Source organism: Paramisgurnus dabryanus, chromosome 13 (genome assembly GCF_030506205.2).
Source record: "Paramisgurnus dabryanus chromosome 13, PD_genome_1.1, whole genome shotgun sequence".
Lineage (NCBI taxonomy): Eukaryota > Metazoa > Chordata > Actinopteri > Cypriniformes > Cobitidae > Paramisgurnus > Paramisgurnus dabryanus.
In genome coordinates this window covers 800,661-818,300 of record NC_133349.1, presented here as the reverse complement: position 1 = coordinate 818,300, position 17,640 = coordinate 800,661, and the positions used below count along the sequence as shown (strand labels likewise).

The window sequence follows — 17,640 nt, the reverse complement described above, 5'->3', positions numbered from 1 at the left end:
CACATTTCAAGTGAGAGCAAGGTTACATCGTGTTACCTTTTAAGATACATTGTTCCAGTTCCCTTTCGAGGGAACTCGTGCTGCATCACTGCGGTGACACTTTGGGGACGCCTCCAGGGGTAAGTGCGTCTAAATGTGTATATAAAATTCAACCAATGGTGAGGCTTAACGACAAAGACAGGGTGACGCGGGAGCCAGGAAGTATATCGCTATCTGAAATATTGCCAAAGTTACAGGGACACAGGAAGTATGGCAAGAGAGACGCAGCGTCTCGTTCCCTTCTCAGGGAACAACAGTTACATATGTAACCCGAGACGTTTTCATGTGTCAAACACAACTATGCAAAAAAGCATTTTGGTATGAATCAACATTCACATACAGAAGATATAAGCATTTAAAGCAAACAGTTTAGCACGTGTGATTAAAAAGTCTAGAATTTTTATGATATTATCCTACACTACACAGGGAATAATATGGATTTTTTCCAGAAAACTTCTTGCATTATATAGATTCAAGCACTTTCAATGACCTGTAGGGCTGTCACTTTTGAGAAAAATCTCATTCGAACGGATATCAAATATCACGAAATGTATCCGAATATATTCGAATATCTAGGTGTCCCCGCGCGCATCAAAAAAAAAAAAAACGTAATGGAGATTCAATTTATTAACAGTGACAGTCATAAACAGGGCTGTCTGCATTACTTTTTTTTCTTAATGTTTGAAGCAGCAGGTTATCAACTTATGAGTAATAACGTCTCAGAACAGGTGACAACTTAAACAGCAGCAGGAGTAAGGCATATAGCCAAGCCCAAACGAAATCCGCGCCCGCAGATTTCGGCGTAAAACTCCGCAGATTTAATGCCCGTCATTGACAAGCGCACACATCCCGCGCTTGAGCCTGTTTGTGAGAAGAAATCTCATTGACAACAAGCACACATACACAGCCTATCCCGCGCGTTTGTGAGCCGTCATTGACAAGTGCATTATCTCTGCGCGTGCTGTTTGCTTGACCGTTTTTAAAGATAGAGAGCACAAACCATTTGATATTTGAGATTAAATAAAACTTACAGCTGAGTTAAGTAGATCTCACTTGACTCTGTCATCTATGTGATGCGCGACAGTAAGCACATGATCATTTCAAATCAGTTTACAAGACAAATGCTGTTGTTGTTTAATATAAAGTTTACATTGCGTTGTAAAAATAATGATCTTCATACATGCTAATTTCATAATGCGAACATATTAACACAAGTTTTTTATTCTGCTATAATGTTTAACACTTATAGCAGTGTTAAATATGTCATTTTATATACAAACTATAATTCTATCTTGACATGCACATTAGGCTCATGTTGGTCCAATTTGATTCCCTCTCTTGCGCACAGTTGCCGTCCGTCTCACTCTCAGCCTCCTTCCCATTACGAGGTGTTTCTGTGAAAAATGCGCTAAACATGTCATTTTAAAAACCAGATGGTTTATTTAAAGTTCGAATACGGATATTTCACGTCATGTTCGAATGAATATTCGAATATCGAATAAAAAGTGACAGCCCTAATGACCTGTATCTATGTATGTATATTTTCAAAAACTTCCCAGGGCCTTGAATGTTTTTCCCCAGATTCACAAACTTTCAAGGATTTCAAACACCTGTGGGAACCCTGATACATTAACTTGATTCGACAAATGATATTAAGTCTTTTTTTCTGGGAAAAACATGTAAATCAAGTGCTCAAGTGTACGCTTAAAACAAATATATGCAAGAGGAGTAAGAGAAATGAATTTGAATCAAGTTTATTTAATTCAGTTTCATTCGTTTATGTTTCTTACTCCATTGGAAGATATTTCATTTGTTTTAAAGAGACATTCCACTTTTTTGAAAATATGCTCATTTTCCAGCTCCCCTAGAGTTAAATATTAGATTTTTACCGTTTTGGAATCCATTCAGCTGACCTCCGGGTCTGGTGCTAGCACTTTTAGCATAGCTTAGCATAATCCATTGAATCTGATTATCTAAAAATAATCAAATAGTTTGGATATTTTTCCTATTTAAAACTTGACTCTTCTGTAGTCACATCTAGGGCTGTGACGGTTAGGATATTTTCTCACCGCGGTGAAGCATAAAACAAATCATGCGGTTATGCGGTTAACCGCACAACAGTAACCCCCAAAGCCCAAAAGCACAACCCCCCCACCCCCGCAAAGCATCGGAAACGTCGTCTTATTTATTATTAAAACAACAAATTATATTAGCAATAACAACATAAAATAATATTTATTTCCATAGGTATAATATATATATATAGCAATACATATATATATATATATTTACAGTGCATTGAAAATGCGCTGTACTGTTCTTACTGGGCTTTTTATTATTATTAGTGGTGCTTGCATTTATGCAAGGCATCACTATTATTATTGCTCATACTTATTAGTGGTGCTTGCATTTATGCAAAGCATCACTATTACTATCTTGCATACTTATTATTATTAGTGGTGCTTGCATTTATGCAAAGCATCACTATTACTATCTTGCATACTTATTATTATTATTATTCTTCTTTTTCTGGACACTTTTTTGGCGCGTAACTCGTCCCGCACGCTTTGTCGTAGACCCATAAATTAGGGCTCAAATCGACCGGCTTATTGAGGAGAGGACTGCTATGACTTTTATAAGCGATCGGGTGCAGGATTTCCGAAAGGGGGGCGAAAAACCACCCAAAAAATCCCATTGACTTAACATTGCGCCCAACTTTGACGAGTCATAGCTCCGCTCGAGGATTTTGTAGAAACATGTGGGTTATAACATTTGAAGAGGGTGGTAGGCTCTTTAAGAACATGGATCACAATGGGGTGTAAGTTGTACCCCTGGGGTGTAAGAGGTGCCCAAAAGTGCCCCAATGAAAAGTCAATGGGGCAAAATCCCATAGACTTACCATTGCAAAAATTTTGACGGGTCATAGGTCCGAGCCAGGATTTCATAGAAACATGTGGGTTACTACATTTGAAGAGGGTGCTAGACTCTGTCAGGACGTCCCCCACAATGGGGTGTAAGGTTACCATAGCAACCATTTTGGGCACCCTAGCAACCTATACCATAGACTGCCATTATAAAATGCCTGGATGGATATCTTTGCACCACAGTGTCATAGAGACATGGGGGTGGGCTCATTTTACTCAGGCATCCAATCAGTCTCTCAGGATCCTTACAGACTTACTAAGCCACGCCCCTAGCAACCACTTTTGAGCACCCTAGCAACATAAAATACAAACAGTTATATCTCGGCATCAGAACATCGTAGAGACACGGGGGTTGGACCGTTTTACTTGTGACTAGGGGTGTAACAATTGGGCACATCATTGGCCACTCCCAAGCCACGCCCCTAGCAACCAAATTTGAGCACCCTAGCAACCGAATAAACAAAGCCTTATATCTCCGCATCAGAACATCGTAGAGACACGGGGTTTGGACCGTTTTACTTGTGACTCGGAGTGTAATCACTGGGCACATCATTGGCCACTCCCAAGCCACGCCCCTAGCAACCAAATACAGTACCCTAGCAACAGCGTAAACAAAGCCTTATATCTCCGCATCAGAACATCGTAGAGACACGGGGGTTGGACCGTTTTACTTGTGACTCGGAGTGTAATCACTGGGCACATAATTGGCCACTCCCAAGCCACGCCCCTAGCAACCAAATACAGTACCCTAGCAACAGAGTAAACAAAGCCTTATATCTCCACATCAGAACATCGTAGAGACACGGGGGTTGGACCGTTTTACTTGTGACTCGGAGTGTAATCACTGGGCACATCATTGGCAACTCCCAAGCCACGCCCCTAGCAACCAAATACAGTACCCTAGCAACAGAGTAAACAAAGCCTTATATCTCCACATCAGAACATCGTAGAGACATGGGGGTTGGACCGTTTGATTCATGACTCGGAGGGTAATCACTAGTGGATGCCATTTTTTTCCCTAGCAACCAAATACAGTACCCTAGCAACAGAGTAAACAAAGCCTTATATCTCCGCATCAGAACATCGTAGAGACATGGGGTTTGGACCGTTTGACTCGTGACTTAAAGGGTAATCACTAGTGGATGCCATTTTTTTCCCTAGCAACCAAATACAGTACCCTAGCAACAGAGTAAACAAAGCCTCATATCTCCGCATCAGAACATCGTAGAGACACGGGGGTTGGACCGTTTGACTCATGACTCGGAGGGTAATCACTAGTGGATGCAATTTTTTTCCCTAGCAACCAAATACAGTACCCTAGCAACAGAGTACACAAAGCCTTATATCTCCGTATCAGAACATCGTAGAGACACGGGGGTTGGACCGTTTGACTCGTGACTCGGAGGGTAATCACAAGTGGATGCCATTTTTTTCCCTAGCAACCGAATACAGTACCCTAGCAACAGAGTAAACAAAGCCTTATATCTCAGCATCAGAACATCGTAGAGACACGGGGTTTGGACCGTTTGACTCGTGACTCGGAGGGTAATCACTAGTGGATGCCATTTTTTTCCCTAGCAACCAAATACAGTACCCTAGCAACAGAGTAAACAAAGCCTTATATCTCTGCATCAGAACATCGTAGAGACATGGGGTTTGGACCGTTTGACTCGTGACTCGGAGGGTAATCACTAGTGGATGCCAATTTTTTCCCTAGCAACCAAATACAGTACCCTAGCAACAGAGTAAACAAAGCCTTATATCTCCGCATCAGAACATCGTAGAGACACGGGGGTTGGACCGTTTGACTCGTGACTCGGAGGGTAATCACTAGTGGGTGCCAATTTTCTCCCTAGCAACCAAATACAGTACCCTAGCAACCGAATAAACAAAGCCTTATATCTTCGCATAAGAATATCGTAGAGACATGTGGGTTGAATTGTTTTACTTTTGGCTTGGAGTATAATCATATATTGTCCCCCGAAATTTGCCACGGCAAGCACCACTTCACATTTTCTTCAGGAAATGTACCTATCTTTATTATTCTTCTTTTTCTGGACACTTTTTCGGCGCGTAACTCGTCCCGCACGCTTTGTCGTAGACCCATAAATTAGGGCTCAAATCGACCGGCTTATTGAGGAGAGGTGTGCTATGACTTTTATAAGCGATCGGGTGCAGGATTTCCGAAAGGGGGGCGAAAAACCACCCAAAAAATCCCATTGACTTAACATTGCGCCCAACTTTGACGAGTCATAGCTCCGCTCGAGGATTTTGTAGAAACATGTGGGTTACAACATTTGAAGAGGGTGGTAGGCTCTGTAAGAACATGGATCACAATGGGGTGTAAGTTGTACCCCTGGGGTGTAAGAGGTGCCCAAAAGTGCCCCAATGAAAAGTCAATGGGGCAAAATCCCATAGACTTACATTGCAAAAATTTTGACGGGTCATAGGTCCGAGCCAGGATTTCATAGAAACATGTGGGTTACTAAATTTGAAGAGGGTGCTAGACTCTGTCAGGACGTCCCCCACAATGGGGTGTAAGGTTACCATAGCAACCATTTTGGGCAACCTATACCATAGACTGCCATTATAAAATGCCCGGATGGATATCTTTGCACCACAGTGTCATAGAGACATGGGGGTGGGCTCATTTTACTCAGGCATCCAATCAGTCTCTCAGGATCCTTACAGACTTACTAAGCCACGCCCCTAGCAACCACTTTTGAGCACCCTAGCAACATAAAATACAAACAGTTATATCTCGGCATCAGAACATCGTAGAGACACGGGGGTTGGACCGTTTTACTTGTGACTAGGGGTGTAACAATTGGGCACATCATTGGCCACTCCCAAGCCACGCCCCTAGCAACCAAATTTGAGCACCCTAGCAACCGAATAAACAAAGCCTTATATCTCCGCATCAGAACATCGTAGAGACACGGGGTTTGGACCGTTTTACTTGTGACTCGGAGTGTAATCACTGGGCACATAATTGGCCACTCCCAAGCCACGCCCCTAGCAACCAAATACAGTACCCTAGCAACAGAGTAAACAAAGCCTTATATCTCTGCATCAGAACATCGTAGAGACACGGGGGTTGGACCGTTTTACTTGTGACTCGGAGTGTAATCACTGGGCACATCATTGGCCACTCCCAAGCCACGCCCCTAGCAACCAAATACAGTACCTTAGCAACAGAGTAAACAAAGCCTTATATCTCCACATCAGAACATCGTAGAGACACGGGGGTTGGACCGTTTGACTCATGACTCGGAGGGTAATCACTAGTGGATGCAATTTTTTTCCCTAGCAACCAAATACAGTACCCTAGCAACAGAGTAAACAAAGCCTTATATCTCCGCATCAGAACATCGTAGAGACACGGGGGTTGGACCGTTTGACTCGTGACTCGGAGGGTAATCACTAGTGGATGCCATTTTTTTCCCTAGCAACCAAATACAGTACCCTAGCAACAGAGTAAACAAAGCCTTATATCTCCGCATCAGAACATCGTAGAGACACGGGGTTTGGACCGTTTGACTCGTGACTCGGAGGGTAATCACTAGTGGATGCCATTTTTTTCCCTAGCAACCAAATACAGTACCCTAGCAACAGAGTAAACAAAGCCTTATATCTCCGCATCAGAACATCGTAGAGACATGGGGGTTGGACCGTTTGACTCGTGACTCGGAGTGTAATCATTATGGGATGCCAATTTTTCCCTAGCAACCAAATACAGTACCCTAGCAACAGAGTAAACAAAGCCTTATATCTCCGCATCAGAACATCGTAGAGACATGGGGGTTGGACCGTTTGACTCGTGACTCAGAGTGTAATCATTATGGGATGCCAATTTTTTCCCTAGCAACCAAATATAGTACCCTAGCAACAGAGTAAACAAAGCCTTATATCTCAGCATCAGAACATCGTAGAGACACGGGGGTTGGACCGTTTGACTCGTTACTCAGATTGTAATCATTATGGGATGCCAATTTTTTCCCTAGCAACCAAATATAGTACCCTAGCAACAGAGTAAACAAAGCCTTATATCTCAGCATCAGAACATCGTAGAGACATGGGGGTTGGACCGTTTGACTCGTGACTCAGAGTGTAATCATTATGGGATGCCAATTTTTTCCCTAGCAACCAAATACAGTACCCTAGCAACAGGGTAAACAAAGCCTTATATCTCCGCATCAGAACATCGTAGAGACACGGGGGTTGGACCGTTTGACTCGTGACTCAGAGTGTAATCATTATGGGATGTCAAAATTTTCCCTAGCAACCAAATACAGTACCCTAGCAACCGAATAAACAAAGCCTTATATCTCTGCACCAGAACATCGTTGAGACACGGGGGTTGGACCGTATGACTCGTGACTCAGAGTGTAATCATTATGGGATGCCAAATTTTTCCCTAGCAACCAAATACAGTACCCTAGCAACCGGATAAACACAGCCTTATATCTCCACATCAGAACATCGTACAGACACGGGAGTTGGATCGTTTAACTTTTGGCTTGGAGTATAATCATATATGGTCCCCAGAATTTTGCCACGGCAAGCACCACTCACATTTTCTTCAGGAAATGTACCTATCTAGTTATTATTATTATTATTATTCTTTTTCTGGACACTTTTTCGGCGCGTAACTCGTCCCGCACGCTTTGTCGTAGACCCATAAATTAGGGCTCAAATCGACTGGCTTATTGAGGAGAGGTGTGCTATGACTTTTATAAGCGATCGGGTGCAGGATTTCCGAAAGGGGGGCGAAAAACCACCCAAAAAATCCCATTGACTTAACATTGCGCCCAACTTTGACGAGTCATAGCTCCGCTCGAGGATTTTGTAGAAACATGTGGGTTACAACATTTGAAGAGGGTGGAAGGCTCTGTAAGAACATGGATCACAATGGGGTGTAAGTTGTACCCCTGGGGTGTAAGAGGTGCCCAAAAGTGCCCCAATGAAAAGTCAATGGGGCAAAATCCCATAGACTTACCATTGCAAAAATTTTGACGGGTCATAGGTCCGAACCAGGATTTCATAGAAACATGTGGGTTACTAAATTTGAAGAGGGTGCTAGACTCTGTCAGGACGTCCCCCACAATGGGGTGTAAGGTTACCATAGCAACCATTTTGGGCACCCTAGCAACCTATACCATAGACTGCCATTATAAAATGCCTGGATGGATATCTTTGCACCACAGTGTCATAGAGACATGGGGGTGGGCTCATTTTACTCAGGCATCCAATCAGTCTCTCAGGATCCTTACAGACTTACTAAGCCACGCCCCTAGCAACCGCTTTTGAGCACCCTAGCAACATAAAATACAAACAGTTATATCTCGGCATCAGAACATCGTAGAGACACGGGGGTTGGACCGTTTTACTTGTGACTAGGGGTGTAACAATTGGGCACATCATTGGCCACTCCCAAGCCACGCCCCTAGCAACCAAATTTGAGCACCCTAGCAACCGAATAAACAAAGCCTTATATCTCCGCATCAGAACATCGTAGAGACACGGGGTTTGGACCATTTTACTTGTGACTCGGAGTGTAATCACTGGGCACATCATTGGCCACTCCCAAGCCACGCCCCTAGCAACCAAATACAGTACCCTAGCAACAGAGTAAACAAAGCCTTATATCTCCGCATCAGAACATCGTAGAGACACGGGGGTTGGACCGTTTTACTTGTGACTCGGAGTGTAATCACTGGGCACATAATTGGCCACTCCCAAGCCACGCCCCTAGCAACCAAATACAGTACCCTAGCAACAGAGTAAACAAAGCCTTATATCTCCGCATCAGAACATCGTAGAGACACGGGGGTTGGACCGTTTTACTTGTGACTCGGAGTGTAATCACTGGGCACATCATTGGCCACTCCCAAGCCACGCCCCTAGCAACCAAATACAGTACCCTAGCAACAGAGTAAACAAAGCCTTATATCTCCACATCAGAACATCGTAGAGACATGGGGGTTGGACCGTTTGACTCATGACTCGGAGGGTAATCACTAGTGGATGCCATTTTTTTCCCTAGCAACCAAATACAGTACCCTAGCAACAGAGTAAACAAAGCCTTATATCTCCGCATCAGAACATCGTAGAGACATGGGGTTTGAACCGTTTGACTCGTGACTCGGAGGGTAATCACTAGTGGATGCCATTTTTTTCCCTAGCAACCAAATACAGTACCCTAGCAACAGAGTAAACAAAGCCTTATATCTCCGCATCAGAACATCGTAGAGACACGGGGGTTGGACCGTTTGACTCATGACTCGGAGGGTAATCACTAGTGGATGCAATTTTTTCCCTAGCAACCAAATACAGTACCCTAGCAACAGAGTAAACAAAGCCTTATATCTCCGCATCAGAACATCGTAGAGACATGGGGGTTGGACCGTTTGACTCGTGACTCGGAGGGTAATCACTAGTGGATGCCATTTTTTTCCCTAGCAACCAAATACAGTACCCTAGCAACAGAGTAAACAAAGCCTTATATCTCCGCATCAGAACATCGTAGAGACACGGGGTTTGGACCGTTTGACTCGTGACTCGGAGTGTAATCACTAGTGGATGCCCATTTTTCCCCTAGCAACCAAATACAGTACCCTAGCAACCGCATAAACAAAGCCTTATATCGCCGCATCAGAACATCGTAGAGACACGAGAGTTGGATCGTTTTACTTTTGGCTTGGAGTATAATCATATATGGTCCCCAGAATTTTGCCACAGCAAGCACCACTTCACATTTTCTTCAGGAAATGTACCTATCTAGTTATTATTATTATATCTTATTATTCTTATGTCTGCACACTTTTTCGGCGCGTAACTCGTCCCACACGGTTTGTCGTAGACCCATAAATTAGGGCTCAAATCGACCGGCTTATTGAGGAGAGGTGTGCTATGACTTTTATAAGCGATCGGGTGCAGGATTTCCGAAAGGGGGGCGAAAAACCACCCAAAAAATCCCATTGACTTAACATTGCGCCCAACTTTGACGAGTCATAGCTCCGCTCGAGGATTTTGTAGAAACATGTGGGTTACAACATTTGAAGAGGGTGGTAGGCTCTGTAAGAACATGGATCACAATGGGGTGTAAGTTGTACCCCTGGGGTGTAAGAGGTGCCCAAAAGTGCCCCAATGAAAAGTCAATGGGGCAAAATCCCATAGACTTACCATTGCAAAAATTTTGACGGGTCATAGGTCCGAGCGAGGATTTCATAGAAACATGTTGGTTACTAAATTTGAAGAGGGTGCTAGACTCTGTCAGGATGTCCCCCACAATGGGGTGTAAGGTTACCATAGCAACCATTTTGGTCACCCTAGCAACCTATACCATAGACTGCCATTATAAAATGCCCGGATGGATATCTTTGCACCACAGTGTCATAGAGACATGGGGGTGGGCTCATTTTACTCAGGCATCCAATCAGTCTCTCAGGATCCTTACAGACTTACTAAGCCACGCCCCTAGCAACCACTTTTGAGCACCCTAGCAACATAAAATACAAACAGTTATATCTCGGCATCAGAACATCGTAGAGACACGGGGGTTGGACCGTTTTACTTGTGACTCGGAGTGTAATCACTGGGCACATCATTGGCCACTCCCAAGCCACGCCCCTAGCAACCAAATACAGTACCCTAGCAACAGAGTAAACAAAGCCTTATATCTCCACATCAGAACATCGTAGAGACACGGGGGTTGGACCGTTTTACTTGTGACTCGGAGTGTAATCACTGGGCACATAATTGGCCACTCCCAAGCCACGCCCCTAGCAACCAAATACAGTACCCTAGCAACAGAGTAAACAAAGCCTTATATCTCCGCATCAGAACATCGTAGAGACACGGGGGTTGGACCGTTTTACTTGTGACTCGGAGTGTAATCACTGGGCACATCATTGGCCACTCCCAAGCCACGCCCCTAGCAACCAAATACAGTACCCTAGCAACAGAGTAAACAAAGCCTTATATCTCCACATCAGAACATCGTAGAGACATGGGGGTTGGACCGTATGACTCATGACTCGGAGGGTAATCACTAGTGGATGCCATTTTTTCCCTAGCAACCAAATACAGTACCCTAGCAACAGAGTAAACAAAGCCTTATATTTCCGAATCAGAACATCGTAGAGACACGGGGGTTGGACCGTTTTACTTGTGACTCGGAGTGTAATCACTGGGCACATCATTGGCCACTCCCAAGACACGCCCCTAGCAACCAAATGTGAGCACCCTAGCAACCGAATAAACAAAGCCTTATATCTCCGCATCAGAACATCGTAGAGACACGGGGTTTGGACCGTTTTACTTGTGACTCGGAGTGTAATCACTGGGCACATCATTGGCCACTCCCAAGCCACGCCCCTAGCAACCAAATACAGTACCCTAGCAACAGAGTAAACAAAGCCTTATATCTCCACATCAGAACATCGTAGAGACACGGGGGTTGGACCGTTTTACTTGTGACTCGGAGTGTAATCACTGGGCACATAATTGGCCACTCCCAAGCCACGCCCCTAGCAACCAAATACAGTACCCTAGCAACAGAGTAAACAAAGCCTTATATCTCCGCATCAGAACATCGTAGAGACACGGGGGTTGGACCGTTTTACTTGTGACTCGGAGTGTAATCACTGGGCACATCATTGGCCACTCCCAAGCCACGCCCCTAGCAACCAAATACAGTACCCTAGCAACAGAGTAAACAAAGCCTTATATCTCCACATCAGAACATCGTAGAGACATGGGGGTTGGACCGTATGACTCATGACTCGGAGGGTAATCACTAGTGGATGCCATTTTTTCCCTAGCAACCAAATACAGTACCCTAGCAACAGAGTAAACAAAGCCTTATATTTCCGAATCAGAACATCGTAGAGACACGGGGGTTGGACCGTTTTACTTGTGACTCGGAGTGTAATCACTGGGCACATCATTGGCCACTCCCAAGCCACGCCCCTAGCAACCAAATACAGTACCCTAGCAACAGAGTAAACAAAGCCTTATATCTCCACATCAGAACATCGTAGAGACATGGGGGTTGGACCGTTTGACTCATGACTCGGAGGGTAATCACTAGTGGATGCCATTTTTTTCCCTAGCAACCAAATACAGTACCCTAGCAACAGAGTAAACAAAGCCTTATATCTCCGCATCAGAACATCGTAGAGACATGGGGTTTGGACCGTTTGACTCGTGACTCGGAGGGTAATCACTAGTGGATGCCATTTTTTTCCCTAGCAACCAAATACAGTACCCTAGCAACAGAGTAAACAAAGCCTTATATCTCCGCATCAGAACATCGTAGAGACACGGGGGTTGGACCGTTTGACTCATGACTCGGAGGGTAATCACTAGTGGATGCAATTTTTTTCCCTAGCAACCAAATACAGTACCCTAGCAACAGAGTAAACAAAGCCTTATATCTCCGCATCAGAACATCGTAGAGACACGGGGGTTGGACCGTTTTACTGGTGACTCGGAGTGTAATCACTGGGCACATCATTGGCCACTCCCAAGCCACGCCCCTAGCAACCAAATACAGTACCCTAGCAACAGAGTAAACAAAGCCTTGTATCTCCGCATCAGAACATCGTAGAGACACGGGGGTTTGACCGTTTGACTCGTGACTCGGAGTGTAATCACTAGTGGATGCCAATTTTCTCCCTAGCAACCAAATACAGTACCCTAGCAACCGAATAAACAAAGCCTTATATCTTTGCATCAGAATATCGTAGAGACATGTGGGTTGAATTGTTTTACTTTTGGCTTGGAGTATAATCATATATTGTCCCCCGAAATTTGCCACGGCAAGCACCACTTCACATTTTCTTCAGGAAATGTACCTATCTAGTTATTAGTGGTGCTTGCATTTATGCAAGGCATCACTATTACTATTGCTCATACTTATTATTTATAATTATTATTCTTCTTTTTCTGGACACTTTTTCGGCGCGTAACTCGTCCCGCACGGTTTAACGTAGTCCCACGAAAGAGGGCTCAAATCGACCGGATTATTGAGGAGAGGTGTGCTATGACTTTTATAAGGGATTGGGTGCAGGATTTCTGAAAGGGGGGCAAAAAACCACCCGAAAAATCCCATTGACTTAACATTGCGCCCAACTTTGACAGGTCATAGCTCCGCTAGAGGATTTTATAGAAACATGTGGGTTACAACATTTGAAGAGGGTGGTAGGCTCTGTAAGAACATGGATCACAATGGGGTGTAAGTTGTACCCCTGGGGTGTAAGAGGCACCCAAAAATTCCCATTGACTTATAATGGGGCAGGAAACATGCCCATATAAGGAAATAAAAAAGTTCCAGCTGGGATATCTTCGCTTTACAATGTCCTACAGACAAGTGGGTGGGCTCATTTCACTCCGGCATCCAATCAGTCTCTCAGGATCATCTCAGAGCTATTAAGCCACGCCCCTAGCAACAATTTTGGCCACCCTAGCAACATCTCCCATAGACTGCCATTATAAAATGCCCAGATGGATATCTTTGCACCTGAGTGTCATAGAGACATGGGGGTGGGCTCATTTTACTCAGGCATCCAATCAGTTTCTCAGGATCCTTAAAGACTTACTAAGCCACGCCCCTAGCAACCACTTTTCAGCACCCTAGCAACATAAAATTCAAACAGTTATATCTCAGCATCCGAACATCGTAGAGACACGGGGGTTGGACCGTTTGACTCGTGACTCAGAGTGTAATCATTATGGGATGCCAATTTTTTCCCTAGCAACCAAATACAGTACCCTAGCAACAGAGTAAACAAAGCCTTATATCTCCGCATCAGAACATCGTAGAGACATGGGGGTTGGACCGTTTGACTCGTGACTCAGAGTGTAATCATTATGGGATGCCAATTTTTTTCCTAGCAACCAAATACAGTACCCTAGCAACAGAGTAAACAAAGCCTTATATCTCCGCATCAGAACATCGTAGAGACATGGGGGTTGGACCGTTTGACTCGTGACTCAGAGTGTAATCATTATGGGATGCCAATTTTTTCCCTAGCAACCAAATATAGTACCCTAGCAACAGAGTAAACAAAGCCTTATATCTCCGCATCAGAACATCGTAGAGACACGGGGGTTGGACCGTTTGACTCGTGACTCTGAGTGTAATCATTATGGGATGCCAATTTTTTCCCTAGCAACCAAATACAGTACCCTAGCAACAGAGTAAACAAAGCCTTATATCTCCGCATCAGAACATCGTAGAGACATGGGGGTTGGACCGTTTGACTCGTGACTCAGAGTGTGATCATTATGGGATGCCAATTTTTTCTCTAGCAACCAAATACAGTTCCCTAGCAACAGAGTAAACAAAGCCTTATATCTCTGCATCAGAACATCGTAGAGACATGGGGGTTGGACCGTTTGACTCGTGACTCAGAGTGTAATCATTATGGGATGCCAATTTTTTCCCTAGCAACCAAATACAGTACCCTAGCAACAGAGTAAACAAAGCCTTATATCTCCGCATCAGAACATCGTAGAGACATGGGGGTTGGACCGTTTGACTCGTGACTCAGAGTGTAATCATTATGGGATGCCAATTTTTTCCCTAGCAACCAAATACAGTACCCTAGCAACAGAGTAAACAAAGCCTTATATCTCCGCATCAGAACATCGTAGAGACATGGGGGTTGGACCGTTTGACTCGTGACTCAGAGTGTAATCATTATGGGATGCCAATTTTTTCCCTAGCAACCAAATATAGTACCCTAGCAACAGAGTAAACAAAGCCTTATATCTCCGCATCAGAACATCGTAGAGACACGGGGGTTGGACCGTTTGACTCGTGACTCTGAGTGTAATCATTATGGGATGCCAATTTTTTCCCTAGCAACCAAATACAGTACCCTAGCAACAGAGTAAACAAAGCCTTATATCTCCGCATCAGAACATCGTAGAGACATGGGGGTTGGACCGTTTGACTCGTGACTCAGAGTGTGATCATTATGGGATGCCAATTTTTTCTCTAGCAACCAAATACAGTTCCCTAGCAACAGAGTAAACAAAGCCTTATATCTCTGCATCAGAACATCGTAGAGACATGGGGGTTGGACCGTTTGACTCGTGACTCAGAGTGTAATCATTATGGGATGCCAATTTTTTCCCTAGCAACCAAATACAGTACCCTAGCAACAGAGTAAACAAAGCCTTATATCTCCGCATCAGAACATCGTAGAGACATGGGGTTTGGACCGTTTGACTCGTGACTCAGAGTGTAATCATTATGGGATGCCAATTTTTTCCCTAGCAACCAAATACAGTACCCTAGCAACAGAGTAAACAAAGCCTTATATCTCCGCATCAGAACATCGTAGAGACACGGGGGTTGGACCGTTTGACTCGTGACTCGGCGGGTAATCACTGTGGGATGCCAATTTTTTCCCTAGCAACCAAATACAGTACCCTAGCAACAGAGTAAACAAAGCCTTATATCTCCGCATCAGAACATCGTAGAGACATGGGGGTTGGACCGTTTGACTCGTGACTCAGAGTGTAATCATTATGGGATGCCAATTTTTTCCCTAGCAACCAAATAGAGTACCCTAGCAACAGAGTAAACAAAGCCTTATATCTCCGCATCAGAACATCGTAGAGACATGGGGTTTGGACCGTTTGACCTGTGACTCAGAGTGTAATCATTATGGGATGCCAATTTTTTCCCTAGCAACCAAATACAGTACCCTAGCAACAGAGTAAACAAAGCCTTATATCTCCGCATCAGAACATCGTAGAGACACGGGGGTTGGACCGTTTGACTCGTGACTCGGCGGGTAATCACTGTGGGATGCCAATTTTTTCCCTAGCAACCAAATACAGTACCCTAGCAACAGAGTAAACAAAGCCTTATATCTCCGCATCAGAACATCGTAGAGACATGGGGGTTGGACCGTTTGACTCGTGACTCAGAGTGTAATCATTATGGGATGCCAATTTTTTCCCTAGCAACCAAATATAGTACCCTAGCAACAGAGTAAACAAAGCCTTATATCTCCGCATCAGAACATCGTAGAGACACGGGGGTTGGACCGTTTGACTCGTGACTCTGAGTGTAATCATTATGGGATGCCAATTTTTTCCCTAGCAACCAAATACAGTACCCTAGCAACAGAGTAAACAAAGCCTTATATCTCCGCATCAGAACATCGTAGAGACATGGGGGTTGGACCGTTTGACTCGTGACTCAGAGTGTGATCATTATGGGATGCCAATTTTTTCTCTAGCAACCAAATACAGTTCCCTAGCAACAGAGTAAACAAAGCCTTATATCTCTGCATCAGAACATCGTAGAGACATGGGGGTTGGACCGTTTGACTCGTGACTCAGAGTGTAATCATTATGGGATGCCAATTTTTTCCCTAGCAACCAAATACAGTACCCTAGCAACAGAGTAAACAAAGCCTTATATCTCCGCATCAGAACATCGTAGAGACATGGGGGTTGGACCGTTTGACTCGTGACTCAGAGTGTAATCATTATGGGATGCCAATTTTTTCCCTAGCAACCAAATAGAGTACCCTAGCAACAGAGTAAACAAAGCCTTATATCTCCGCATCAGAACATCGTAGAGACATGGGGTTTGGACCGTTTGACTCGTGACTCAGAGTGTAATCATTATGGGATGCCAATTTTTCCCTAGCAACCAAATACAGTACCCTAGCAACAGAGTAAACAAAGCCTTATATCTCCGCATCAGAACATCGTAGAGACACGGGGGTTGGACCGTTTGACTCGTGACTCAGAGTGTAATCATTATGGGATGCCATTTTTTCCCTAGCAACCAAATACAGTACCCTAGCAACAGAGTAAACAAAGCCTTATATCTCCGCATCAGAACATCGTTCAGACACGGGGGTTGGACCGTTTGACTCGTGACTCGGAGTGAAATCATTATGGGATGCCAATTTTTCCCCTAGCAACCAAATACAGTACCCTAGCAACAGAGTAAACAAAGCCTTATATCTCCACATCAGAACATCGTAGAGACACGGGGGTTGGACCATTTTACTTTTGGGTTGGAGTATAATCATATATTGTCCCGGGAATTTTGCCACGGCAAGCACCACTTCACATTTTCTTCAGGAAATGTACCTATCTAGTTATTATTATTCTTCTTTTTCTGGACACTTTTTCGGCGCGTAACTCGTCCCGCACGCTTTGTCGTAGACCCATAAATTAGGGCTCAAATCGACCGGCTTATTGAGGAGAGGTGTGCTATGACTTTTATAAGCGATCGGGTGCAGGATTTCCGAAAGGGGGGCGAAAAACCACCCAAAAAATCCCATTGACTTAACATTGCGCCCAACTTTGACGAGTCATAGCTTCGCTCGAGGATTTTGTAGAAACATGTGGGTTACAACATTTGAAGAGGGTGGTAGGCTCTGTAAGAACATGGATCACAATGGGGTGTAAGTTGTACCCCTGGGGTGTAAGAGGTGCCCAAAAGTGCCCCAATGAAAAGTCAATGGGGCAAAATCCCATAGACTTACCATTGCAAAAATTTTGACGGGTCATAGGTCCGAGCCAGGATTTCATAGAAACATGTGGGTTACTAAATTTGAAGAGGGTGCTAGACTCTGTCAGGACGTCCCCCACAATGGGGTGTAAGGTTACCATAGCAACCATTTTGGGCACCCTA

At 44.3% G+C, this 17,640-nt stretch overlaps 1 protein-coding gene across 5 annotated transcripts in view; it reads right to left on the bottom strand.

The window, feature by feature from the left end:
• kif13a (kinesin family member 13A) overlaps window positions 1–17,640 on the bottom strand; it is a 97,673-nt gene that overhangs the window by 25,628 nt on the left and 54,405 nt on the right. The gene's annotated exons all lie outside the window — the stretch shown is intronic.